Raw genomic sequence first — 27,657 nt, forward strand, 5'->3', positions numbered from 1 at the left:
CGCTTTTGCCTTTAAATGTTTATCTTTTCTGTGCCCTTTTTTGGTTTCACCATTGACGCTAGCTATTGTTGTTGTTGTTGCTGTTGTTGTACACAGTGCTGTAGCTGTTGCCCGACATTATGTTGTGCGCGCTTGATTTTGTTGTAATTGCCAAGCGTGTCGTTTCACATTTTTATGTTTATTGTTTTTGGTTTTCTGGCAGTTGTTGTTGTTGTTAATGTTACGCTTGATTGAGTTCAAATGAGATACAAGAAAAATGGCGAATTTACAAAAAAAAATTACAGTATAGAGATAAGCGAAGCGGTCTAGAGGAAGCGTAGAAAACGTATGTATGTACGAGATATTTTTAGTAAATCATGGTAGAGGTAAGGTTAGAATAATACTGCAAGCGTTTAAATCAGTAATTCAACACAAAAGCTGCGAACCTTATTTCTGCTAGCGAAAAATTTCAAGGCAAGAATCATAAACAAGCGAAAAGTTTTCTCAGGATTGCAAACAAAGAGAATTTTGCAGATTTTCCGGTTGCAAATAAGTAGAAATTGAGAGTACGGTGGCCATATTGCTTCAATGCTGATGTTGAGTCAGATTGCTTGGCATCAAAAGCTTCAAAAAGGTCGCACGAAAATGTGTGGGTGTATCAGAGATACTAGATACACTTCATTTTAAGTAAAAATGAGTAGGAGTCCTATTGAAAGGTAACCTATCTGCCAAATTTTCGATTTTTCGCTCTCTTGCTCTCTCTTACTGTCAGCAATTCAGTTCTGAGTGTTTCAGTTAACGGATATAGAAAACAGAGATGCATAGCCAATAAAACGATCACTTTCACATGGCCTTCCTAGATTGATTGAACTGCTTTAGCATCCTTTTCTCAGATATTTTACTCAACATATCGTGAGCGAATAGCGCTGCCGTCTCTCACATTCAGGATTTCTTGGATTTTTGCTTATTTGCGACCTCTCTCAAAGACTGAATTGTGATCTGTCTTCTTAAACTATTTGAATGGTTTCAGCAGGTTCTCAAGCACTTTACTGAGCATATTTTGAATGATGGTTGTTACCATCGTTCACACTTCTATGACATATCATATCGTAGCTGTCAAAAGCTCTGTATATTACGAAAACCTAATTTAACCTCAAAATTATCTTAAATCTTGAGTAATCGCTTTCGAATATCGTTCTCAATTTATTTTCACCATGGAAGTCGTGCTCAGATTCTAAGTATCTTTGATTAATGTAATTTCCTGTGCCATCCAGCATTTCCAATGAATCCATAATTTGAATTTTTACATCGCTGAGTGGTTTCTCCATGGGCTTTCCACCGCTGAAACTGGAACAGCAGCGACGCAGCAATGTAATAGCGTTGTCATTACATCGAATGCTATTACTTTTTATATTTGATTTGATTTTGTGGCAGCTGTGGCGATGTCTGCTGATTTAATAATTTCGCGCTTTGTTGTTGCACGGCCGCGAGTAGACATGAGCACCGATGGATATGCTCTACACATATGAGCTCATGATTTACTCATAAAGCAACAACAATTCTACATTGTAGTTGTTGTTGTAGTTATATTTTTTACAATTTTTTGCAACATTTCTACTTGAATCTCGTTCTGCACTTTACTTCTTTTTCCTGTTTTTTGTGCTTTCCCATAGCATTTCGGCAGTGACAATCGCATGTCAGCGACAGCAGCAAACTTTATTAATGCGAAAAATGTTATTGTGCGATAATTTTGTTGTTGTTAAGTGTTTTTTGCAAGTGGATTTATAACGATTTAATTTTTTGCTGACGTTGACATTTAACGTGTACTAGTTTAATGGCAAATTATTGCTGTTGATGTTGTTGTTTCGGCGAGATTTATTGCATTGCAGCGTCGCAGCTGGCACGCCCAAAGGTGGCAAAGCGCACAGGTTCACATACATTAATAAAATTAGCGCCTAAAACGTAAAACGTGCCTGACGTGCACAAAACGGGGTAGTTAAGCGACACGGCGTATGAAAATATCGTTTAATAAGGTAATCAACGTAATGTAGCAATGTGGCATTACCAGTTAGGCAGAAGCAGCCATTTAGCAGCGCATAAGTAATACATAAGAAGTGTGTTCAAAAAATAACGGGAATTTTAAAATATCGAAAAAATACAAAATAGTTAAAATTGCGAAAAAAAATCCAAATTACAAAAAAAAAAATAAAAAAAAAAATTACAAAAAAAAAATAAAAAAATAAAAATTACAAAAAAAAAAAAAAATTACAAAAAAATAAATTACAAAAAAAACAATAAAAATTAAAAAATAGAAAACTATAGAGGCATAAAAAAATCGCTGAAAGATCCAAAGGCTTTCATATAAATCTAGTTTGAAAAGTGTTTCGATTTTTAAAAGAAGCGCTGGCATAAGTGCATAATATCAAATGCAGACAACATTAATGTAGACAAATAAATACATAACTATAATTTTCAAAAAAAAAAAAAACAAGCAAAAAAACAGAAAATTCCCGTTATTTTTTGAACACACCTCATATGCACCTGGATATGTATGAAACTTAGCTGTAGAAGCAGCTTCGACAAAAAATATTTATGAGAACGTAAGCATAAGCTTATCAGTTTTCAAATACACATACATTTTGACTAATTTACCACAAAGTTACATAAAAAGTTACATAAAACCGCAAAACTCGATTTTCTAAAAATTTCAAGTATACACTTTATCAATAAATGTGGCTATTATTATGTGCGAATTTCCAATTCAAAACTTTTTCGTTGAAGTATTAAACATTATTTTGTGGTAACAGCAGGGTGTAAACCACCAAAAAATATTCGTAATTATTTCAGTTACACAGCATGAATGAACTCGACTTGTGCATTTTTCGCTTGTGGTCACAAATATGAACACAATATTCATACAATTCATACAGTCATTCGAATATTATGCCAATGACTTGAGCAAGTAATGATGAGCTGTCAAAATCATGACATACAACCGAACACAACAACTATGCTTAGACAACCTTTATTGACAGTTTTTTTGTCACTTCCACCCATATTTCACACATTCAGAGATTAACACAGAAGAGTGATAAAAGTAAGTGAAGTAGTGGAAGTGGCAGTAAAATACAACGAAAAGAGCAAATAAACTACAAATTTAGCTAGTGTTGTGGTATGTCAAGTAATTTAGTGTTGTTGTTCGTGGACTTTTAACACGGTACAGTGAAGGTTTTGGTCTTTTTTGTGGCTTCTATTACAAAAAATAAATAATTTTTTTACAATTTTCATAAAAAACCTCTTTTTTTTAATTTTTCTATTTTTTGTAAATTAAATTTAGTTGGCAACCCTATTGAAATACAACTGTATAAAATTATAATGCAATATATCTTTTATTTTATAGAAAGTGTAGCCGATGAAAAGCTTTTATGTAGTACTGAAGGTCGAACCTGAGTTCTCGCACTCGCCTAGGCTTGCCACCTTGCGCAGACCTTCCTTTCCTTCCCTTCAAACCTCCGATTATATCTGTACATTATTTTAAAGAAATCTTTAGGTGAGGCACTGTACATAAAATTATATATAAATTCGACTGACATGAGACGTGTGCCGATGAGGAGCCACTCCAACGTGGTCAGCGAGCTCAATATTGATTTTGACGAACGATAAGGATGACAACGGAGACGTGCGCTATTGACGTTGCTATAAATATATATATAATCCAAAGATGCAAACAGACATTTACAAGAAAGTGAAGGCACAAACAGGCTTACAAATAAATATATTTGCACAAATGTAGTACTCGTAAATGTCTGTATGTCAGCGGGCACTAAGTCAACAACACATCATAGAGACCTACTACATATAACTGCTTTTTATATTCGTAAATAAAAATGTATTTTGATGGATTTCTGACAACGAGAACATTAAAATGATATGATAACTTTTCATAAATAAATATTTACGACGCGACAGAAAGTTGGTTGGATAGTGAGAGAATTCAAGAGTGCGAGTAAGAGGAAAAGCGTTAAGTAAATAGTTCTCAATGCTGAAACTTTTACTATGGTTTAAATGCCGTAACGCACTTTCCACTTTCAAAGTATTTGAGCTGTTGTGCTCAGCAAGTAATAAATTATTTACACACATTTAACGAGCTAGTATTGAAGGAGAGAGCGAGAATATGAAATAGTAAGTGTATTTAGTGTAAGAAAGAGAATATAGAATTTTTTTCTTTAACCATGTGAGAAGTGTGTCAATATGACCTTGAGTCGAATGAAATTCAAGAAAATTACAAGCTTATTACTCAAATTAAGGCTAAATTCACTTTTTAAAAAGAAATAGAGCTTTTTAAAAGCTTTAAGCCCTGCGGAACTTTTCTAAGAAGCTATATCGAGCTTGCAACCTCTGTCAACTTATTTAAACTCATTTTGAATTTTTGAATTTGTATAATTTGTAAAATTCTTATCAATATGAGCTTGAGTCGAATGAAATTTAAGAAGATTGCAAAGCTTAGCAATAAAGGTTAAGTTTCACTTTTTGTAAAGAAATTGAGCTTTTTAAAGGCTTTAAGATCTGCGGAACTTTTGTAAGAAGCTTGTTCGAGCTAAAATCATTTGCCAACTAATTTAAACTCACTTTGAATTTGTATAATTTGTAAAATTTTTATCAATATGACCTTGAGTCGAATGGAATTCAAGAAAATTGCATGCACGCCAAAGCTCAAATTAAGGCTAAGTTACACTTTTTGTAAAGAAATTGAGCTTTTTAAATGCTTTAAGCTCTGCGGAACTTTTGTAAAAAGCTTTATCAAGCTTACAACATCTGTCAACTTATTTAAACTCAATTTGAATTTGATAATTTCTAAAATTCTAATCAATATGAGCTTGAGTCGAATGAAATTTAAGAAAATTGCATTCTTAGCACGCTAAAGCTCAAGGTTAAGTTTCACTGAAAATGAGCTTTTTAAAAGCTTTAAGCTCTTTGGAACTTTTGTAAGAAGCTTTCTCCAGCTAAAATCATCAGCCAACTTATTTAATCTCACTTTGAATTTGTATAATTTGTAAAATTTTTATCAGTATGACCTTGAGTCGAATGAACTATAAGAGGATTGCAAAGCTTAGCACGCTAAAGCTCAAATAAAGGTTAAGTTTCACTTTTTGTAAAGAAATTGAGCTTTTTAAAAGCTTTAAGCTCCGCAGAACTTTTGCAAGAAGCTTTATCGAGCTTACAACATCTCCCAACTTATTCAAACTCACTTTGAATTTGTATAATTTGTAAAATTTGAATCAATATGACCTTGAGTCGAATGAAATTTAAGAAAATTGCAAGCATAGCACGATAAAGCTCAAATTAAGGCACAGTTTCACCTTTTGTAAACAAATTGAGCTTTTTAAAAGCTTTAAGCTCTGCGGCACTTTTGTAAGAAGCTTCGAATTTGATAATTTCTAAAATTCTAATCAATATGACCTTAAGTCGAATGAAATTTAAGAAAATTGCATTCTTAGCACGCTAAAGCTCAAGGTTAAGTTTCACTGAAAATGAGCTTTTTAAAAGCTTTAAGCTCTTTGGAACTTTTGTAAGAAGCCTTCTCGAGCTAAAATCATCAGCCAACTTATTTAATCTCACTTTGAATTTGTATGATTTTTAAACTTTATCGTCCATTGATGGCGTGACGATACCTTCTTGATGATTTCGATGTTTATATGACATTAAAAACAGTAAGTTAACCATTACCTAGCCTCTAAATTGGAACAAATAGCGCTTTCTGAGCGCAAACAATTTTTTTTTTTTACTTTTTGAAAGCTTTTTGGTTTGCAAAGTTTGATAGAATGCCATCCAAAGAACTATTCCGGATAGTACAGGGTTGCGTTTTACATTATCAAGGTGGATTTAAAGCAGTTATTTATTATAAAACCCCCAACTTCCAACAAAATCCCCAGTCAAATATTTTTCGAATAATGAAATACCGTTCAGGTTAATCAGATCTAAATTAAACAACAAATTAATTCTAAGTAATCTAGTTGTATTTCAGGAATTTTAAAACCCCACCAATTAACAAAACGATTAACGAAATCAAACCGCAAGGAACGGCTATATTATCAACGCTAATTAATGCGGTCAGTGGAAGTCAAAGGCCTAAGATGTCAGGCGCATATTTGACCGCAGCTGTGCGTCGGCTTGAGCTCAAATTAATCACCGAACAGTGAAATGCATTTACAAAACCGCAATGCCAACTAAAACAAGTAACGGGTAAACATTGGAAATAAGTGACAAGCAACGGGCTGTGATTAATGATAGGAAAAGTGAAAAAAACAACAACTATGATTGCCAAGCGCTGATAAAGTGTTCTAAATACAAACTAAATTTGTAATGCTTTAACTTTTATTAATTTCAGCGCATTAATTTTTATTTATGCAACACATTTGCCGATTTAAACGGAGTAGAGTGCACGCGCAATAATCTAGGCGCGAGTTGTGAAAAATTGCAGCCGAAGAAGACAACACGCAGCGTTCAATGCGAAATGAATGCAGACAGCGAGATCTGAACGAAGTGGATTCAGAGTAGTTAAGTTGCACGAGGCATATAAAAGAAACGCTTGCTGTTGAAATAAAGGCACGGCTGGCAATTCAAATAAATATGCGGAAAGCCAGCGAAAAAAAGATTACAAACTGAAGCACGCTGCATGAAAATGCCACACAATAAATGGTGCACAGAAATCGACCGACAAAAATTTGTGCCAACCCAAATATAGGAACCAAATAATAGTGAACGCGATAAACCCGACCGAACCAAAATGGTAAGCGCAACGAATTGGCGGCGGAAAAACAAACGAAGAGAAATATTATAAAAAACAGAAATTAATAAGACGTAGTTACCAAGCATGGCAATTGAAATGGGCGTGGCGAACAGCGGCCAAAGCGAGCTGAGATCGCATAGCCTTCTATGGCATGACAGCGCAATGTACGAAGATATCATCAAAATGTAGCCAACTGAGTGGAGAGCGCTAACGAACAGAACATACCACGCAAAAGTTGCGGATTTCGATACAGAACTTCGACATTTAACTGTTTAAGTAACAAAAAATAATCGGCATGTGGAGTAAAAGATCTGTGGCAGCTAGATTTCAATGTTAGTAGAGGGTCAGCTGATTGGTACGAGCTCGATCTTGTCGGTCGTGGAGTTCTTGGAGATCTGCGGAACACTTTGCATAGAAAAGCTTTTTCGCGATAAGAACTTGGTCAAAGGAAGCATTTGTAAAGCGTATTCTGTAACAGTTAACTATGTTTGGAAGGACTCTTGACCTTGCCATGGCTTAATTTGTTCTTCATTTGTAGTCAGTGTGAGTAGCCGTGCCTTTCTGACTGGTTTCTACAGAATGTCCAACTCGGAGCAACGCAATTTACATTAACCATAGAAGTAGTAAGGTCTGATGCTACATTCTCACTGCTGAACTGAGCTCGACTTCGATTCAAAGAGCCTAAACTCTAGAATCCCACCTCAAGAAAGACGAATGTGATCCCAGAAAATTCGGATATGGTACATATTTCGTGAATGAGGAACCAACTTGTGGTAGCAGTGAATATCTTGAGACCTCAGTTCGTGGAGAATATATGGTACCAAAATCTAAACTAAACTCGATTAACCAACAGCTTGTCGTCACGTTTAAGTTCACTCCATGCCAGTCATGTATCATTCATTAGACTTTCTAGGTCTCGGAATATTTCCAACAACTCGCACTGCCAGAGTACACATCACAATGAGACAGAGCTACATATTTCCAGCATGTCATTCGACATTAACAGTTGTTATCAGCATTATAAATACTCACATGACTGAGCTGCTTCTGCTAACATTGTACGGAATGCGAACTATTCTCCTGATAATAATCCCAAGCAATGTGTTCATAGCTGTTTAAAAAGAGGCTATACAGTACAGAAAGGAAGTGGACGACGTCACCTAGAATGTTGTAGTGAAAGTGCAGTCGATTTGCTTGTCCCGTTGTCAACAGTGGTAGCGCACACAAGTACGGAACCATTGGACTGTGGCTCGGGCTCTTGGCATATATACACTTGTTGAGTGCGCACACAGCACAGCACAGTGCACTTGTAATGCCACAATTGTTTCGGTTGTGTTTTATTACGTTTTATATTCCCACTTTTATTTCTGGTTTTACGTGTCGAGACTATTAATAATTGCCCAAACGCTCGATTGGACAAAACGCATTTGCGCTTCAATGCTCAAATGCTCAAATGCTCAAATGTTGGCTGTTGGGCTAGCTAGAGCTTTGGGGCTAACTGGCTGCCTTGGCTGACTTGGCTGCCTGGTTAGTTAGTTGACCAAGTTCGCAGTCGCACAGTCGCTGTGCTGACTGAATGTGGAAGAATGAATGGACAGCTCAAGTGGGTAGATATTACGGCAAAAGCACAACGATAGCAGAAGCGACGTGAACAAGAAAACACAATAATAATGCTGGTAATCGTAGTTATTTCGCACACTTCACTGGACGTTCGTAGAACCAAGCTTCTAAACGACCAAACGACCAAACGACCGACCAACCGTTCCACCGACGGACTGTCCGTCTGTCTAGCTAAGTATTTGCTTGGCTATCAACCAACGGCAGCGCGACAAGCGAGTGTTGGTAGAAGTGCGAGCACTTGTAGATTACCAAGCAGCCAGGCAGCCAGGCCCCTTCAAAGTCAAAATGGCAAGTGAGGTGATGTGTCGACACATAATGCCGTCTCAGTGGCAGCAGTTCAATGGCCAACGATTTATAATACTTTGTTATTGTTGTTAATGCTTTTGTTGTTAAGCGTTTTGAATTATTGCGCATTTGGTTTTAAAGTAGTCTCATTGTACAGGGATTTAGTTTGACACTCACAGTATAATACATATCTTTGCTTTGATTTCGCTGTTCTACTTAAAGTAGTTCTTTTGACTAACTCATTGTTGAGTAACCGGGAATCAGTTGCTGTTCTGATAAGACTGTGACGAAGTTTTAAATCGTCTATGCACCTCTACTGCCTTGTTTGAGGTGATTTCATTTCATTTACTTTCCCAGACTATTATAATCACGATATTATAATCTTCAAAGCATTTCTATTTCTAACACCCGGTGCTCGTTGATTTCTTTTCATTTACTTTCATCAGAGGTTTCCCAGAGGCTCCTCCGGGATTTTATGTGAATCTTTTCTAATATAAATGATTATTGAGCTCAATATACGTTCTAAACGATATTAGAACCTCCAAGACGTTTCCATTTCTAAGGCTCCGTCCCCTAGAGAATATGATAATCTCCAAGACTCGATATAAGCGTGACGATATGATAATCTTCAAGACGTTTCTATTTCCAAGGCCTCGTCCACGTTGATTTCCTTCCATAAACTTTCAAGAGAGGTTTTCTAGACGCTCATTTTACCTACTACGCGAATCTATCCTAATGTAAATAATTATTGAGCATGATATGAGTTCTAGACAATATAATAATCTCCAAGACTGCTAATTTGGATTCACTTATGGTAATCAAAACGTGTTTTGAGGCTTTATACAGCAGACGAAAGAATCTTTGAATGGATAGCTTAAGAATTTTTGGTTTCCTAATACAAGTAAGAGCATGTCTCGCTCTTCTTTCATTAACTCTATGAGAAAAAGTTTCGATGACTTCCGAAACACAATGTATCCACTTATTTGAAAACTTTTTTTTGATTTACGATAATTTTTTTTTTTAATTTTTTGTTTTTCATTTTCTATATAATGGTAATAATCCCCAATAACTCACCTTAAGACCGCTACTCAATTACGTGTGCTACACCATAAAATATCACTTTGGGCGAAATGCTCGAACAATTTGCATATATTAAACTCATATAAAAAAAACTTTTGATACGAAATCCATGAAAAGTATCACATTGCAACAGAGTGCTGAAAAGAAAGGAGACAAGGCGAAAATGTTATAAAAATTATTTAAATGTCAAAACGAGTTTAAAATTACACCAAAAAAAAAAAATACTTAAAAATACGAGAGAGCATATAGAGCTACAGGAAGTATAATAGAACGAGTATATAATGGTATGCGTATGAGTAAGTGCACTTAGAAAACTTAATTTCGAATGCCTGAACATATGCTTGCTGCTGTTGAAGAAAGAAAGGTAAAGCGCTTCGCATTGATGGCACGCTAGAATGCCAAAGGATAATAACGGGCGGAACAATATGATGAAAAGTACACGAATTTGTAGCCGAAGCAAAGTGCTGCAGTGTGGAGAGCAAGGGGCCCAGTGGCAACACATAGATTTCATAGCGAATACTTAAGTGCCAACATAAAGATGAATGTATCGTCGAAAAGCGTATATGAAGAAGAGAGGAAGAATAATAGAAGTATTCAGTAGATACTTACTACGTTGAGCTTGTAAAGCAGTCAAGTAGATAGTCAAAAAATGTATGAAAATTTGTAAATCTTAGCTACAAATGCCAAGAGTACTTACGTGAACAAACGACGACAGATGGGGAGAAACAAAACGAAAAAAGAAATCAAACACCGTTTGGGGGGAAACTCGCGCGCTCACTTGACTAAGAACGACTGTTGCTGATTTGATAAATTTATTTCACGTTCTACTTACGCTATAAGCGCGTTGTAGAGGGGTGGGGAGAAGCTAGCAATAACAATAATACTAAGAGATACACTGCGTATGGTACGCATATTCTATGTGAGATAGAGCAATAGAGGAGATTACACGCAGAAACTAAAAAATATAGAAGTGAATTGAAAAAAAAAAACCCCAAATAAATTAAAAAAAAAAAACACAACGAAAGGGTAATAGGATTTGCGCGTTGCAGGAAATAAGGCGCACTTTCAAAGAAGTCGAGTGGAGCACGCATGCTTCATGGAGTTTCGTGACGCAAGAGTTTGAAAACAGTGAGCGCTACATAGGTTTTAGAAATAACGCTCAAGAAAGTATAAGAAAGGAGGGAAAAGAGCACACAGCGCTGGGTCGAGGTAAGTTTTGAAAGCATGAAAGCACAGCACGTAACGCAAACAGCGCAGGAAGACAAGGCAAGACGCCGTGTAAACAGACAAAAATTGCGCGTGAAAGAGCAGACGCTGCCAGAGGAGCATATGTGCGAAGCATAAGAACAAATGCGAAGAAGCATGACGGAAATGAAATAAAAGAAAAGTGAAACAAAAAGAAAAGCAAAGCAAAGAGAAGTGAAAGAAAAGAAAAACTACGCAATAAAAGCACAAAAAAGAGATAAGTAAAAGAAAAAGCAGCCGAAAACACGCGTTGCTACCAAGTAGAAGTAAAGAATTATAAGTGCAACTGCAGTCGGCGAGCACAAAATTCGAAAGGAGTGTCAAAACAAGGAACTGTGTGCGTAGAATTTTAAAGAGAGCGTGGAGTGCGAGGCCTGCAAAAAATGCAACGCTGCAAAGGCTTTCGAAGGAAACGTGCATAACTGAAAATACAAGTGTAACAGTTGCGGTGAAAATGTTCGAAGCAATAAAAGACAAAGACACAACTTTTGAAGTTTTAACACCCCACGAGGTGGAAGCACCAGCACTTTTGGGCACAAGTGCAAGTACAAATGTGTAAATGAACTTTTTCAAAAGTAATTTTATTATAAAATACAAAACGTGAATTTGCCAAAGTTTTCAAACGCAGCCAAAGTGCTTTCGACGCACCTACATCGTGGGTACGCCCCATTTTGCTTGGGTTCTCCATGTGTGTGTTTCGAGGTGCAAAGCGCCAGCGTCGCTCAGGTGGTAGCAGTACTTTTATGCGGGTGGCGCCACACAACGTGCTATCTTAGTGGATTGCCGGATAAGTAACTAGTATTTTATTAGTGTGCGAGTAGAAAGCACACTCGCAAAGGATTGACTAAGCACATTGTTTGTTACCGATTGCCACAGCACAGCATGTGCGTGTGAACTTGTGGAACATACGTTTTGGGGTGATAAGCAGACAATAGACGCGAGAAGTTTTCAAGTTTCGAGTAGAGATTTCGTTTAAACTGTTAAGTAATGAGAGGGGAAACTTCAACAGAGTTGCGCTTGTAGAAAAGACAATCAAAATGAACAGTAAAACTGTGGAATTAATGGCGTAGTTTAATTTTATCTTAATCACTTATGAAATTATAGACGAGGGTGAGGCACTCTTTGGGAACATAAGTGATTTTTTTTACTTTTCATTTAATTTTATCTTGACTTTTATGAACCAATAGAAATGTTGAAATATAATATTGACTTGTTATTGTTTATTTCAATCCAAAACGCGAATCACAACAGTCCCAACGTGGTCTAACGTTGTCATAAGTCATACATACGTCGCCCATCCATATTTCCTTCTTTCAGGCACGTTTGTTCGAAGACTGAAGGTGGTTTGAATTGGTTTGAACTTGGATCATGTGGAAAGAGTATTCCTGGGTTTGTTTCGAAGGTATACTCTTAAGATTGTATTAAGATCGTTCCGAGTCTACAGATATTTGAACATATACGGTAATAGTAAAGAAATCTTTTGGCACAGGAAGAACTTTAATACTTGGGATTGGCGTTTAGTTCTTCTTCAGAACCCTTCGTGGGGTGATAAGTGTCTTTATTTCGGACCGTCAGATTAATCAAATCACAGAGGAGCACAATTTAGAAGATAAAAATTAGAGGTATTTTGAAAAATCAGGGTCTTCAGGCATATGTAACTTTACGGCAAAAAGAAAGCAAAATCTCGTTAGTGAATAACTCTTGTAATTTGAATTGAGGCTTAATCTATCTTCAGAAACCTTCTTAGCATATTCTGTGTCTTTACATCGGACATTCAGTTTGATCCAAGATCCGAATATCACAATTTCGAAGAATTTCATGGGTCTAAACTTAAATGTTACCAATTCGATGAAGAAGCTTTATTGATAACTGAAAATCTGAAACCCAAAATTTGTTGCAAAATTCAACTTTAATACCCAAACTAATACAAATACAGTCAAATAGCATACGCTGTGTCTTAATCATTTATTTTCTTCACAGCAGATCCATATAAACGATAGTAATGCCGGAAATTAGTTGTCATTTTTTATTTGCAATCGTGCAGCCAAGTGGAAGAAAGCACAGCCAGTCCTGTCCGACATATGTATTCACGTCCACCAATGAGAATAGGTTTTGCCGGAAGAAGGCTGAATAAATCATAGCAGCACAGTAAAAGTTCTCGCAACAACACAAATGGTTGGTTAGTAGTTGAAGACGGTCGGGGAAATGGAACGGAAACGAAAGTGTCTGCAGTGAGTAAATGAAGAAGTCGCTGTGCAAATGAAGAAGGTACTGTCTACTTTAACCTGCAGAATTTACTCAACAACGAGCATTCACATTAAATTGATGAAGAATTGCGAAGCGTTTGACAGTTAAGCGGGCGTGTAAAAGTAGTGGGTGTTTTTGTGATGGATTCAAAGGTTTGTTTGTGTGCTGCAATTCAATTACTGTTAGATATGCTTCATCCGTTGCATGCATGCGCTACCAGCAGTTGAAGACGTTCTAGTCCTTTATAAGCTCGAGTGAAAGCTTTTAAGCGAAAACGGCTGATAAGCATTAGTCAAACATTTCAATAATTTTTTTTGGGATTTTTTTTTGGATTTTCACAGTGAATTAATCAAGTATAAATCAATTTCAATATTTGTGAGAACGCTCGCAGACAGTTATCTAGCAGCACATAACTACTGTCTGTCAGAGAGGTGAGTGTGTGTGAAGTGGAGATGAGAAAACATAATAAAATTCAACAAAGGTAATATTTTTTATTACGCTATGCCCACATTTCGTGCTGTCTACAAATTACTATTGTAGAAAATATATAAAAAACAACAACAACAATGAAATCGAAGCAAAACAAATGAAAATGAATCACTCAGACTCGAGTGAGAGAAGATATAAATCGCGTACCGTAAAGTAAATCGGCTACAATGTCATAAATAAAAATATGATTTATGTTAAAGTGCACAACACAAAAAATACAAAAGCTTGAAGACGGGGGTAAAAACTCCGCGCCGAGTAGTATAAATGTCAGCGCGGTCACATAAAATGGATGAAGACCCGAAATGAGAGAAAAGCAATATGAAAAGGCGCAACAAACCCACTGAAAACTATGAAGAACTCACAGCGCTGTGCACAAACTAATATTCGCTGTAAAATTAAGAGGGCATAAAAGAAAACGGAAAATAAGCTTTGCTTGCAAAATAAAATTAGACAGCTTGTAAAGCGCAGGAAAACGAGAAAGCGCGCAAAATATTGTAGAAGACTAAGGAAGGCTTGTTGTCAAAGCGAGATTTATTATTTGCTGTTATTCTACGAGCTGCTGAGGTGGAAAAGTAGGCATCACATCTTTGTAGAAGAGTGTTTGTGTGTCTTTGTGTGCTTGGGTCAAATAAGCAGTTTGCGCTTTATTTCTTTGCGCAAATTTATTAAAATGAGTGACTGAAAGGGTGAGGCTTTTTTGTTATGCTTTTGTTGGTAAAACTTTTTTATAACTTTTGTGTGGTAGCACAGCAGAAAGGTTGGCACTGAGTTTGAAATTTATAGCAACTTACTGCGAGACAAATAATAAAGCATATTTTATTATCACTGTTTTTTGAGGTAGGTAAATGGCAGTTATGCACATTAGTCATGTTCCAAATTATGCTAATATTGAACAAATAATTTTGTTAATCTTAGGAAAGCAAGCTCAAGATCATAATCCAATTTTAAAATATTTTTATATTTTTTTTTTGTCGCATACAGTCAGCCACTAGCATTATACAATTTATTTTGTCTTTATTTAATATTTTTTTTTATTTTTTATTTATTTTTCAGTTTTTTACTTATTTTTTTTTTTATATTTTTTTGTTGTTTTATTTATTTTTTATTATTTCATTTATTTTTTATTTATTTTTAATTTTTTAATATTTTTATTTATTTTTTATTGTTTTATTTATTTTTTATTTAATTTTTTTTAATTTTATTATTATTTTAATTTTTTATTTTTTCATTTATTTTTTATTTTTATATTTTTATTTATTTTTAATTTCTTCATTAATTTTTTATTTTTTTATGTATTTCTTATTTATTTTTAATTTTCATTGTTTTATTTATTTTTCATTTTTTAATTTATTTTTTATTGTTTTATTTATTCTTTATTTTTATTTTTTAATAATTTAATTTATTTTTATTTTTTAATAATTTTATTTATCTTTAATTTTTATATTAATTTTTTATTTTTTAATATTTTTATTTATTTTTAATTTTTTTATTTATTTATTTCATATTCATTTTTTATTATTTATTTATTTTTTAATATATTTATTCGTTTTTAATTTTTTAATTTTTTTATTTATTTATTTCATATTCATTTTTTATTATTTATTTATTTTTTAATATATTCATTCATTTTTAATTTTTTAATTTATTTTTTTTGTTTATTTCTTATTTATTTTAAATTTTGATTGTTTTATTTATTTTTATTTTTTTATTTATTTTTCATTTTTTAATTTATTTTTTATTATTTTATTTATTTTTAATTTTTTATTTATTCATTTCATATTTATTTTTTATTATTTCATTTATTTTTTATGTTTTTTTTATTTATTTCTTATTAATTTTTTGTTGTTTTATTAATTTTTTATTTTTTCATTTATTTTTTATTTTTTTATTTATTTCTCATTTATTTTTAATTTCTTTATTTATTTTTCATTGTTTTATTTATTTTTTTAAATTTTTATTTATTTTTTATTTTTTTTAATTTTTATTTATTTTTAATTTATTTATTTATTTTTTTATTATTTCATTTATTTATTCTTTATTTATTTTTTTTTTGTTATTTTTTCTTTTTAAAATATATTTTTTTCTAAAATACATGTATTTATATTTCTATCTATTTAAGGATTTCTATGAAGCGATTTTTTCTAGAAAAGCTTGAAAAAACAAAATCATAACGAAACCATTAAACCTGTTCCTTAAGACATAACTTTTTTAATTGCCCTAAATATTCTTCAAACTTTCAGCATAAGTTGTTGAATGCATGTAAATTTAAGCACCTTGTAGGAATTTTGAAAAATCGCTGTGAAAATATGCAAAATAAACTTAAAATAACAAAATGAACGAAAATTTAGGCGACACTAATTTGGCTATAACTCCTAAAATTTTAGACTTATGAGCATGAAATTTCATGTGAAGCTAGCTTAATGCTTTTACTATAAAATAAAAATAAAATATAAAATTAAAATTTTTTTCAAAAAATTTCGAATTTTTTGCTGCCGAAAGTACCCTCTAGTGTCAGTTTCTATTGGTACTGGTTCATATACTAAAATTCAAAGTACTATTTACAGCCATATAATAAGCTGAATTCTAGTTTTTTTTTTCGCTAATACAACAAAAAAATATCCCCATAGTTTTATATAACCTCACTTTTGTACTAAAATAAAATTTATTTATAAATTGCTTAGCGCAACAGCAAGCAAGCATCTGTGCACTATTATTCGTACGTATGTATATAAAAATATATGTCATCATATAGCAAGTATTCACACATTTTCTTGCCAAATTAAAATCGCAAACAATTCGCGAAAGTCAAGTGTGAACTCATTGTCATTACGAATATGCGAAAAAATAACAAAAACCAACAGCATGAAATATGTGAAAAATTTAAGTAGCAATAAATTAAGCAACAAATTTAACAACAACAACAACAACGAAAAACAGAACAAAAGCCATAAAAGGTGCGAGGGTGTGCAACAGTTTCTGCTTTGTAGTCAGTCAAGCTTTTGACTTTAATTTTAATAAATTTTCGGGTTTACAATTTTAATAAGCGCCAAATGACATTAGCGCTTGTAGAGTAACGGGGGTGAGGAGGAGATGCAGATACAGCAAAGTGCAACGCCAACAAATTACGGTTATAAAAGTTTTTACTACAATAAATATAGATAAAAGCAAGTGTACAGTAGTGTGGGGAGAGGGGTGTGGTTTATAGTGATACATGAATGAAATATAAATTTCAAGCAACAAAAGCGAATGCGATTCGGATAAAAATCAAAAGCATATGCAAATTGAGTGTGAAATGTTATGAGGGAAGGCAAAAAAAATACACAAGCAAATAAGATAAAAAAGAAAAAAATAAAAAAAAATAAAAAAATGAGGAAAGAAGAGAGATAAAAATATAATAAAACAGAAAAAATCATAAAAAAAATAAAAAAGAGAAAAAATCATAAAAAAAAGGAAAATAGTGAAATAAATAAACACAAAAGGCGAAATAAATTGAAATTTAAATTGCAATTGCAATAAACTGGCGTTGCAAGCAATTGAAAATGAAAAGTGCGAAAGTGTTGCGGTGGATGCATTTGAATAAATGCTGGCCAAGGTCAATATGCGGCATAAATGAATACAACGCCGCACATACAATGCCTGAATATAATTGTATTTGTGTATATATATGTGTATGTATGCAAATGTACGATGAGCCATGCACTCGACACCCTACGGGCAGCCAACAGCACCACATACCGTTTCTACACCTCACCACCCAACCAACTCATGCTCTATGCGAAATTCGCTAAGAATTGCTTGCATTCGCTTTCAATTTAAACTATTTGCTTTATTGTTGTTTTTGTTCTTGTTGTTAACATTTGTTTTTCTTGAAAGTGACGGTTGGTTCGACCGGCTGTTATACGGTTGGGCGAACGGACGGTCGGTTGGTTGTTCGTGCGATTGTACGTACGCCTCTTTGCAATTACGCATCGCATTGTCGATGTGGCAGCAATCAAAATGCACACATGCACACACACAGACACAAATACAAAATTTAAGAAGAAATATGCTAGCAGGTATGCACATACACTGATACATACATATTTCAATGCGCATGGCGGTATGTGCGTTAACATTTATGCGAATATTTTAAATACGAAAGCTAGCAGTAGCAGCGGCAAGCAAATGCTTAAACGCATTCAAATGCAGTGCAATGACAGCAACAACAAACAACAACAATGCGCACAACAAAACAAGTAAAATTATGCGGAAAATTAAATGCACGTCGTCATTGGTTGAGTGTGTACAAGATTTATATACAACAACAAAACAACAACACGAACAATAAAAACAACAACAAAGCGAAGGCAACGCAATATTGGCAGCAACGACAGCTGCAGCAGCTCAGCGGGTGAGTGGGCGGTGGTGTGGCGGTGTTGTCAACTGTTGTTCCCGCAGCACAAAGGTAGCATTTAAAGTGATTTGAGGTGATTGTTGAGCTTTCATGAGTGTTTCGATGTGAAATTATTATTATATGTAAATACATATGCTGCTTTATGCCAATAGTTGCGGGAAAATGCACAAAACATCAGGTTTTATAGATTGATTTGATATGAAATTGACTTAAAAGGCATCGCATTGAGAAAAACAACAACAATAAAGTAGTGTATATCAAATAATGAATAATTAATTATATTTTTATTCGACAGCTATGATTTTTTGTATATTATGTTTAACTTTTTCAAAAATATTTCTAAATTTACCACTACTGGTTCAAGAAAACTACAAAATCCCGCCTTTTCGAATCACCGTTATATTGAAATTATACTAACGAAAAAGTAGTCAGGGTAAATAAATTCAGATATCCTAGAAAAACAAACTGGCCAATGCATACGCAAGAGCTAAACAAGCTTAGTCCTAGAAATCCCTCTTTCTTCCGAAAAAAACAAGAAGGACCTACACATTCTTGTCAAACAATTCACGAAAGCTTGTAGACAAGCCTGTCCTATTACGCGTACCAGGAGAAGAAGCAGGACCCCCAGGTGGTCACCTGAGTTTGAAAAATTACAGAAGGATAGACAAAGGCAATTTAATGCAATTAACAAAGTTATCTCAAGTAGATGAGGACTTGGGCGGGTTTTAAAAACATTCTAAAGTCATATAAACAAATAAATAAAAACACCTAAAACAAACTCGTGGAAATCCTTTTGCAATGGCGTCTCGTCTAAGAAAAATACTAGCAAAGTCTGTACATAACAATGGATAACTTCAGAAGCCAGATGACGACAGGACGAATTCCATTGGAGAGTCTTTGGTGCTACTTATGGATACTCACTTACCGGATAACGTAGAAAACCATGCCACTGAATTCGTACGGTACGCACGGTAGTAAATATAGATCCCAATGCTGTCGATATAGTGCGAGAAAACACTTTAGGTTGGGCAATTGATAGTTTCAAACCTTTCCAATCTGCGGGAACTGACGGTATATTCCCGGCGGAATTACCAAAACATCGACTGAAAGGAAACCGGATCCGAAAATTTACGGTACTTTGTTCCCGGTCCCGATGCGAAGTGAGATTTAACGGAACCGAAGTTGACTCCGATGGAAACCGGATCCGAAAATATATGGTTCCGCTGCGAACCGGAAGCGAGGTTTGGCGGAAGCTCCGGAAACGGGAACCGAAAATTTACGGCCCCTTTTTCGGGTTTCGATGCGGACCGGAAGTGAAATTTTATAGGGCTGACAGTTGAATACGGCCGGAAATAAAAAGACACGTTCTTCTGTATCCGGTTCCTGCGCGAACCGAAAGTGAAAACCTACAACCGGAACCGGAAATGAATTTTCGCTGTCATAATTTTCGGTTCCTTCATGAGCCGCGAGTGAGATCCGGAAATAGTTTATACGAAATCGAAAGTGAAAACAGGAACCAGTGAAACCGGAATCACATCCTGTTTCAGAGTTTCTGCAAAAATGTTTCCTGTTCCTGTAACACTTTCGGGTATATTATATATACTACATTTCCGGTCGTCGCCTGGTTCCGGTTTTCGATAACTTATATAGAAAATCTAATCTAAAAATCGTTGTTGGACCGAATATCTTTCCATGATGAAATGACAAACCTTACTGAAGAGAAATGTCAAAAGAGCGGGAAAAAATATGGCGTCGTTTGCTGTCCCTACCGGTCCACTTTTGTAGCGTCCCTATTGAAACCCCCTTTATATAAATATATTTCCAATGCAAATATTTTTACTCGCTTGTTTACTAACTTGCTAACAGCGAGTTTAGTTTTAGTTCGCAAGTATTTAATAAAATTTGATTACCAAAAACAATAACGCTACATTTCAGGGTTCTTCAGACACATGTTCGACAATTTACAACAATAACAAAAATGTAGAATAAAGGAAATTAAAGTCGATAGTTTTTGTTTTTTCAAAGCGCTCAAATAATTCACTAAACTTCTACTTTAGCTTTGCGCTTTATCAGAAATACACTCAAGCGCACACATACATACATATCTACAAGCATGCTGTGCGCTTAATCGCATGTGCTTCCTGTGTGTACTTTTTCAAACTATTTCATTCAAATATTTTCAAGTACACAATGCATACACACAGTTATATACATATGTATGTCTGTATGTATGTATTTGATGAAAATATGCCATTTATGTGCCGTTGAATATGCGAATATTCATTTCATTTGCAATTTAATGTTTCACTTCATTGCTTAAACATTTAGTTTTTCCACATATTCGAACTCACATACATATACATATCACATTTAACAGCGGCTTACGTTTACATAGATAGTCCAAGCGTTCGTCCGTCAGACGCAATTGCACAAAGAAGAAAAAAAATCAAATTGGTAAAATGACGCTGAGCACTTGGGGGCGTTTCGAACACCGGAAAGCAAAGTAGAGATTCACTCAGCATGTGTGTTGTTGTCTTGCTAGTTCGCATCGTTGTTGTTGCTTGTGCTTCAGCATGAACAATAATTTGGAGTTTCGTGTACACATACAGTCGCACAATACTTTTAATTGAAATTCCAATTGCGATTTTTCGAGTTCCGCAGAAGAAAACAAGCTACCAACAAACAAAAAAAGCTGCTTCAGTTATCAACAATAACCAACAGACAGTAGATAAACGTAACGTTAGGGGCGTGTGCGCCATGTGGGCAGCATGAAGTTTACATTGTAACGATAGCTCCACAAGCGAGGGGGGCTACATATGCACAAACAGTGATATTCACGTGAATAGAAATGTGGCAACGTATATACACGAAGTGCGGCTTCAAAGGCTGAAAAATACCTAGTAGTTTATATTTTCGGACTAGTAAGAAACTGGTCCGAAAAAAACTAGTTTACTAAGTATTGGACATTCTATATAATCAGGCTTCCTGCGTCTTCTAAAAGATTTCCCTGTTATTTTGTTGTTGTTGTAATGATTTTGTTGAATATTGACGAGTACAATGTCGTTAACCAGATAGAAATCAAGGTCCGATACGGTCACGAAGGATCACTGATCACAGCCTATATGATCTGACTTTCTGTTTCTTCTAAGATATTTCCATGTTATATTGTTGTTGTAAAGGTTTTGTCGAATGTTAAGGAGTTCAATATCTTTTACCAGATAGAAATCCGAGCGCGATCCGACCACGAAAGACCTATTGTTGTGGAAACAATCGCCTTATGTAGATGGTTCTCAACTAGTTCATTCCACTACAAAGTTGTATTGACTATGCCATTCGCAAGCTCTTGTTCCATATTTATTTTTTATACCCTGAACAGACAGGGTATATTAAGTTTGTCACGATGCTTGTAACACCCAGAAGGAAGCGTCGGAGACCCTATAAAGTATATATATAAATGATCAGTATGTTGAGCTGAGTCGATTTAGCCATGTCCGTCTGTATATATACGAACTAGTACTTCAGTTTTTAAGATATCGTTTTGAAATTTTGCAGATATTATTTTCTCTTCAAGAAGCTGCTCATTTGTCGGAACTGCCGATATCGGACCACTATATCATATAGCTGCCATACAAACTGAACGATCGGAATCAAGGGCTTGTATGGAAAACTTCCGCATATTACTACATATCTTCATGAAATTTGGTGTGAGCTATTGTTCATAGAAATAATTTAATCTCCGAAAAAATTGTTCAGATCGGTTCACTATAGCATATAGCTGCCATACAAACTGAACGATCGGAATCAAGGGCTTGTATGGAAAACTTCCGCATTTTACTACATATCTTCACGAAATTTGGTGTGAGTTATTGTTCATAGAAATAATTTAATCTCTGAAAAAATTGTTCAGATCGGTTCACTATAGCATATAGCTGCCACACAAACTGAACGATCGGAATCAAGGGCTTGTATATAAAACTTCCGCATTTTACTACATATCTTCACGAAATTTGGTGTGAGTTATTGTTCATAGAAATAATTTAATCTCCGAAAAAATTGTTCAGATCGGTTCACTATAGCATATAGCTGCCATACAAACTGAACGATCGGAATCAAGGGCTTGTATGGAAAACTTCCGCATTTTACTACATATCTTCACGAAATTTGGTGTGAGTTATTGTTCATAGAAATAATTTAATCTCTGAAAAAATTGTTCAGATCGGTTCACTATAGCATATAGCTGCCATACAAACTGAACGATCGGAATCAAGGGCTTGTATATAAAACTTCCGCATTTTACTACATATCTTCACGAAATTTGGTGTGAGTTATTGTTCATAGAAATAATTTAATCTCCGAAAAAATTGTTCAGATCGGTTCACTATAGCATATAGCTGCCAGTAGAGTAAGTTTTTTACTTGCTTTTTCTTACGCCTTTAGATTTGCTTAAACACATTGTTACTAAAAGAAATGCACCAGTGAAGGGTATATTAGCTTCGGTACAGCCAAAGTTAACGTTTTTTCTTGTTTTGTTTTCATCTCTTTAGACTTATGCTCGCGCTGTTATTTACAATTTTATGTAGCTACGAAGTGGATCTCTATGTTTGTAATTTGCTGCATTACATATAAAGGTTCACAAACACGAGAGATATCAACTTACATACCAATGATGTAGATGCGAGTTTGTAAGTCTGTAAAGTTCTCTACCATGTGTTTCGTATCAAATTCGCTGCGAACGCGTGGCATTGGAAATTCGGCAGCAAAAGTTGCTAATTTATGTGCATACCCATAGCTAAATATATAAGCACCGATGTGTGTGTGTGTTTGTGTGATATTTATGCTCTTATCGTAATCTTCCATGTAGCAAAACAATTTCCCTGATTGGCTTATCTGCGCCAAAGCGACAGAGAGTTGCATGCTTTTGTTTATTTGTTTATCCATTGGAACGAAAGTGATTTTAATATTAAATTCGAAATTCACGTGTATAAATTTAGAGAGGATTTCCACGAATATGGCAATCGATTCCAGTGAATGCGAATACAATTTGTTTATTGCACAACTGCGTTTACATATTTTCCAAGCAATGATGTCTTCTCAGAATTCACAAAGAGAAAAACTTAATTTTGGGAAGCTCAATATTTGTCTTCCTTACTCACAGGCTTACAAACACCAATTTCATAAAAGACATTTACAGCATAAAATATTCTCCAAATATGTTTAAAGAATGTTGCCGAAGCTATAAATCATCACTGCTGTAAATCCGATTCCGGTCCGCTTATGAAGACCCAACTATCGTGAGAACAACTCTGACTCAGCTATTCAATCAGTCCAATAGAGGAATGAACGCAATTCAATCTACGAACGGTGGGACCAAACTTTTCAACTAAGAACGGAAAGGATGAACATTGAATAAGTGAGTCATGACAACGGGTCCGTCTTCAACTGTTCGACAAATCCAATAGAGCAATTAACGACCATTGTTCGTGGGATGAAGACCGAAATCTTCAACTAAGAACGAAATGTATGAATTTTCGAACAATGAATAAGTGAGTCATGACAACGGGTCCGTCTTCAACTATTCGATTGGTCTAATAGTACAATTATCGAACATTTTCCGTGGGATGTGGACCGAAATCAACAACTAAAACTGAACTGGATGCACTTTCGAACTTGGTTTCTTTAACATATTTTATAAATTTAGTACACTGACTTCAGCAACGAAACGTCGGAAGAAAAGACGACCTTATCTAGCCTACAGTAAGATACATATTTGATTCAAATGTACTAAATTGCATTCTCTTCATGCAACAAGTACCTAATCTTCAATAAGGATCATAACAGTTAATCTAACACCACTGTTTTAAGACTCAAGTATAATACGAAGCACTTATATGTATGACAGTTAAACACCCCACTCCAGAACAAGGCAACAGATTATGTATTGGATACCTCGCACAAAAGCTTTCCCTGCCGAGCTCATATCATTAGAGACAGTTATGTCAAACTCAGCTTACAAACGTACGAAGATACACACTCCAGCTTCTTGAATACATAGCACTAATCTCCGCATATTGGCAGCGATAAAGATTCACTTTCAATTAATACCATAATTTGCAACGAAATCGAACGTCAAAAGAGAGATTACGAAAACCAACCGAAAAGAACAGATCAAAAACACTGCAAAGGGTTCGATAAATATTATTGCCAAAGAAGGAGGAATTACAAGTAGCAAGTGTAAGCTACACTACAATCAAAGTACAATGGTTAGCTTGGACAGGACGAGTTGGCATGCGGAGCCACCACGAGACCATACGACAAATACGACGAATACAATTGATTTCGATTTTAATTAGACGATTTGTGTATTGAACTGTATGCATGTGGACGAAAGCCAAGCCAGAGGGCACGAGAAAGAACACAAGCGACATACTGAGTGCGCCAAAACAAAGAAGAGACCCAAGCGGAGGAAGAGCGCAAATTAATAGGAAACGGAAGTTAATGAGGAAGTGAATGAAGGGGGGAACAGAGGACCGATAACAAAGGTTCAAAGGTCAGCACACAAAGGGATATGAAAGTGAGAAAGCAAATGGTGAATGTAACAACAACAAGCGTATTTGAAACTTGCCGAGTAATAATGCCAGCCGACACACAAACAAACATACATATGTATGTATTTAGAGAGTGCAAATGACTTTTGTTGTTGTTTTTGTGTTGCAGCCGCAGCTCAACTGAACAGCTGAAAGTTTTCGCAACAACTGTTGTATTGCATGTAGTATGTGTTGCATAGCATAAAAGTTTGTGCCACATTCGCATTAAGCGCCAATAATGTCATAACAACAACAACAACCGACGTTAATAACACAACAACAAAAAATGTGTGCAAACAAATTATGCACTGTAAGCACTGGCAGTTGTAACCGCAAAAGCGACAACAGCAACAACAACAGCGGCAACAAAAACTTACAACAATTACAGCAATAACAATCTAATGAGCACACGATTTGCTGGCGATTTAATAAATTATCGTTGAGTGTGCAATGACATGCATAACCCACAGCACAACCAACAACAACACAAACAACTCATACACGCACACATAGAGGTAACCAAAGGGAATTGTTGTACGAGTATGTGGCATAACCCTAGTGTCGGCACTGCATTGCCACTGAGCGAGCGCCACAAACATCATTATGCTGAGTGTATGTAATTGCAAGCAGTTGCGGTAATGTGCATATGTATGTATGTATTTTCAAATGTAAATATGAAATTTGGTATATTGAGGCATGGCTTCATTTACCCCAACAGTCCGTTTAGCCAAAGTACAACATGGAAATTATTTACACTAAATATGCAAAGCAGCAACAAATAATCTGCACTCCCACTCCCACTCCCTCTCCTCATCACCATTAACAATTATAGTTGGTGGTTTTCGATTAACTTTGCAAGTTTCTATTGCGTTCTCCAACCGTTAGGTCTCCCTCTCCTCATTTTTAATTAACTGTCATATGCATATTTAATTAAGTTAATTAGAATTTAATACGATTCCATGTTTAGAACGCCATGCAATAACAACATACTATACTACATATCAGCAAAAGCTTCACTGTAAATCCATTAGAAATGCACGCTAATAGAGAAAGAGAGAGTGAGAGAGAGAGAGTGAATGATTGCAAACCAAATGTGTTTACGGTAAATGTGAAAAGTGGTAAACGAGAACAACCCACTGTTGACCAGCACACTTTATAATAGTTAGTTGTCAGCATTGATATGCGGCAATTTGAATACATTTCTACATACTAGTATGTAAATATTTGATGTGCTCACTTTCTGCCATTCTCAAAGGAAATATGTCGAAGTGTATTGCAGGAAACATGACAAATTAGTGGTTTCATTGGTTTTAGCATTTTTACAGCAATTTGAGCTGAGTAGCAACCGCAATGAGGCGAATTCTTTTTATAAACCATAAACATATTGTTGAGGCTAAACTTAGACTTCAAAGACTTCAAACCCAGACTGGCTTATTTCTATGACACTACAGTGAAATAAAAGTGTGGAAAGCACGAGCTTCACAAAAGCTTCAGCGAACTAAAAACTACTGCGAGCTGGTTGAAGTCTGCCTAAGAGCTAAAGTTAAAAAAAAAAATTGTATAAGCCATTAAAACATCTTCTCAATCGAACTAAGAATTCTGTCATACTCATTTCTAGATTGTTTTCCGTTAATATTTATAAGTATGTGGTACATAGAGAGAAAAAAGTGAGAATTATCGACAATCGTCATTCTTTCCATTGATATAACATGTAGTCGTAAATATCAAAAGGAGTAATCATTCTGGTCGAAGAGTTCAAGGTTGTCTTCACTAGTATCCAAGAAAACTATGTTACTTCTTCGTCAGGGGAAAAAATTTCGTTTAACCTAAATCTAACTTCTCCTTTTCTTTCTCCGAACCAGCATAAATAACACCAACAATCTAAAACTGGAGCACATACGCAGATTGTCGCTTACCAGGAGGTCGGTATGCAATCAAGAAGCCAATTCATCTCTCGACGAAAAATACGGTCTATAAGTCTCTGATCATATTATACGATGCAGAAACATTGACGATGACAAACCGAGATGAGTAGTTAGTTGAAGTATTCATGAGAATAGTTCTACATAAGATATCTGTAGCCGTCTGCTTGAGCGTGGAGTTCCGAAGAAAATGGAACCATGCACTGTATGAGTTCTGCGGCGATATGGGTATACATAGGCGAAACGAATGCGGTGGATGGGTCATGGAAGATGATGCTCCAGTGAAAAGCTCTTTCGATTCGAAACCAATGGGTGGACAGTGGAAGCAAGGGAGTCCACGTATCCAATGGAAAGACCAAGTGCATAGGTACTTGTCTGCAATTGGGATGTTCAACTGACGCGACTTCGCTAAAGATATAGGAAACTGGCAAAGTTTTGTGTTCTCGGGCCAGATCGCCCAACGGTGGTAATGCCAAAGATGAAGAGAAGAAATCTAACTTAGCGGACAGTCCTAGGTTCCGCTTGCTTGTTCAGTCGGCTCTAAAGAAAAACCCTGTGTGTGGAATGAAATATCCGCTATGAATACTTTAAAATAGAGGTATTCGTACCTTTTCAGAACCTACAGTTACTTGCATTTATGAGGTACATCGCTAAAATATTATCCACGAGCCACACCGGTAAGCGAATCTACCTCACAAATATTGTCACAGCTTCACGTCCCTTGCACAAACACAATGGATGGATGTCAGCTCATCACACTCATGCTTTTATAAGCAGCAGCAGCAGCTGATGAAGAGTACGTAGAGCACATGTTCACACAACGGCCTGCAACAAAATTTCGTACACAGTCGGTACTTTGATGACCCGCTGCCTGGTCTCCGTAGTCGGCAAATTTTCGTTGCACAAAAGGTGTTTGGCATTGCTTGAAAAATATGTATGTTTGGCATACAAAGCGAGTGTGGAATGGCAGCTGAGTGGTCTGCTTAGGTAACGACACGAGACCTTGGCAAATTGGCGGTATAC

The 27,657-nt window shown here is 35.3% G+C and overlaps 1 protein-coding gene across 2 annotated transcripts in view; it reads right to left on the reverse strand.

Annotated features, from left to right (window-relative positions):
• Window positions 1–27,657, reverse strand: part of LOC105211179 (7SK snRNA methylphosphate capping enzyme bin3) — a 131,571-nt gene that overhangs the window by 80,216 nt on the left and 23,698 nt on the right. The window contains exon 2 of one of the 2 annotated variants that reach the window (XM_011182513.3): window positions 9,749–9,891. The exons of the other annotated variant lie outside the window; for it this stretch is intronic. The gene's annotated coding sequence lies outside the window, so the exon portion shown is untranslated. The remainder of the gene's footprint in view (window positions 1–9,748; window positions 9,892–27,657) is intronic. 2 annotated transcript variants of the gene reach the window in all.

This window comes from Zeugodacus cucurbitae, chromosome 6 (assembly GCF_028554725.1).
Source record: "Zeugodacus cucurbitae isolate PBARC_wt_2022May chromosome 6, idZeuCucr1.2, whole genome shotgun sequence".
Lineage (NCBI taxonomy): Eukaryota > Metazoa > Arthropoda > Insecta > Diptera > Tephritidae > Zeugodacus > Zeugodacus cucurbitae.